This window comes from Hevea brasiliensis, chromosome 3 (genome assembly GCF_030052815.1).
Source record: "Hevea brasiliensis isolate MT/VB/25A 57/8 chromosome 3, ASM3005281v1, whole genome shotgun sequence".
In the NCBI taxonomy this organism is placed as follows: domain Eukaryota; kingdom Viridiplantae; phylum Streptophyta; class Magnoliopsida; order Malpighiales; family Euphorbiaceae; genus Hevea; species Hevea brasiliensis.
In genome coordinates, this window is record NC_079495.1 from 105500990 (window position 1) to 105503574 (window position 2585).

Here is a 2585-nt window from a genome sequence, read left to right on the forward strand (position 1 = left end):
CAGATCCGGTAAATGTCGCAGGCAACCGGCGGCCGGCCACCGTGCACGGTGGTTCCGGCAGTGGCTCCGGCGGGCTATGGAGATGATTCAACTTCCAGAGGCTTCCTCATAAATTTTTGAAATTTTTGAGACACAGATAAACTTCGGGTAAGACTATTTTCATTATTTCTCTGTCTGTGGAGCATAAATACAATGTTTCTTAAACAGGAAAAATTGGAGAAAAATTCTAAGAAAAATATATGATGAAAGTAAAATTATTTGGAGATATTCTATGGTGTTTGTTGAATTTTTGAGTGATTGTAGAATATTTTTGAAAAATATAGATGGATTTTAGTTAGATTTTTAGCATATGGGTATATAAGATTATTTGAAATTAAGATATTTAAATTTTATATGATTGGTTGAAGCTTGAGGATGGAGGTTTAAATATGTGAATATTGAATTGGGTTGAATTAAGAATATGTTAGCTGTTGGAAACTTATGGAATTAAGTAAAATTCTTGAATAAAATATTTATGGGTGATTAGAAAATTACAATTCATTTTGCAATAGCCTTATAATATTATTAAGGACCGCAGGACAAAATTTTAGAATTTTTAGAGCATATTTGAGTGGATTTTTACAAAATGTCAATTATAGGGACTAAAACGTAATTTTTAAGGTTATGACTATTGTCTGATTTGGAGGGCCTAGGAGGAGCCATGTGATGATGATGAGATGTGATTGTGGAAATTTAGAATTTAGAAGTGTTATTTGAATTTTTTTGCAGATTGGGTAGGTCCCAGGTATAGGGGAAATTCTGCTGGATTTTCGGTATGAATTAGGCTGTCTGTTGCCTCTTTAGAGTTTTATTTTATTTTAACTTAGTACTAATAAATTTATAAATTAATTATTAGGTGATCGATGCCAGCTTCCTACATCCAGCAGCCACAATAGTCATCGGTGTACTGTGAGTAAAATATTAATTTTAATTGTAATTTCACTATTATTATATGTTTAAGCATACCTATGCATCACTTATATGTATATATCTATGTAGTTAAACTCTAGGCACGATTTATGTTGCATTCATAACTGTTAAAGCGCCATTGATGTTGTTGTGGTAATCTGGAGCAGTGTGCGTGCGTTGGCGTGCGTGTGATGTGGTGTTGGCTATGGATAGGACGGGTAGACACGGCTTGAGATCTTCACTGGAACCTGGTCCTTCGGGGTAGACACGGCTTGAGTTCTTCGCTGGGACCTCGATTTGGTTATTTAAGTGGAAGTCCGAGCTGAGTTCTTCGCTGGCACAGGTTGGATTAAGAGAGCTGTATAGGGGATCAGCTCCCATATATATATTGTTTGACATTATCGGGTGTGTGAGTGCTCTAGATTACCTTTTGCTGTTATAATGTGAAAATATTGCTGATGTTGCATTTCACTCTACAGGGTGCATTAGCTTTAGATAGTTATAGAGATTATGATTAAAATTGATATTTTACTCTCTGAGTCGAACGCTCACTCCTGTTCACCTATTTTTTCAGGCTACAGGAGGAGTTCTTTTACAAAGCAACTTGCTTTCTTCCTTGCAGGTTTAACGTCAGTTATTTAATTGTTTTATTATTTTTCAAAATTTGAAATCTAGAACTCCGCATGTGTTAGTAATAGTGTGAACCTTATTAGAAATCGTGTTAATTTAAAATTTTGAGATTAATAAATGAAGATTTGTGTGGTAATTAAATAATTTGTAAGTGTTGATAACAGGGTTGAGCGAGGCTCCCCTTATTTCAGTTTTTGATGGCTATCGGGTTGGGTTGACCCGAATAAAAATATTTTATTTTATTTAATTTTATTTACATGTTGGGCCTAAGTTTTTGGGCCTTGGTTATGGATTTGAGAACAGTAAGGCTTACTACGGGCCTCGGGGGCTTTATGTCGGCCCAGATTCTAGTGCCGGTCTGACCCATAGGTTGGGTCGTGACAATATTTATTCATTTATTTATATTTACTTGAAATAACGCTATTGAAAATAGAGTTTTTTAACAGGCCAAATTAATATTTTTTTGTAAGAAAGTATAGTTATATGCTTTGAAAACGTTTTAGAAGCAATTAGTTATATGCCTTTAAAAATATATTTTCCAATGACATTTTTAGAAACATGTAACCTATGTTTTTTAAAATGCCTCTCCTAATGGTATTTTCAAAATTATATGATATAAATAATATATTCAATTATTTTCCTTTTAATGAGTGTTATATATATATATATATATATATATATATATATATATATATATATATATATATATATAATTCATAATATATTTTAAATTTAATATATTTAAATATAAATTTAATATTATTATTTAAACATAAAATTTATTAGCTAATAATATAAAGTTTAAATCAAAGATATTATTTTGTTAATAAAATAAAACCTTAAAACTTAATTATTTTATATTAAAAATAGAATTAAGAGCATTTTGATACTTTTACTATAATTAATGATAAAGTAGACAAAAATTGAGTAAATGAATCAATTGTCAACAAAAATAAAAAGTGATAAATTAATTTATTTAATTTTTTTAAAATAGGGACTAAATTATT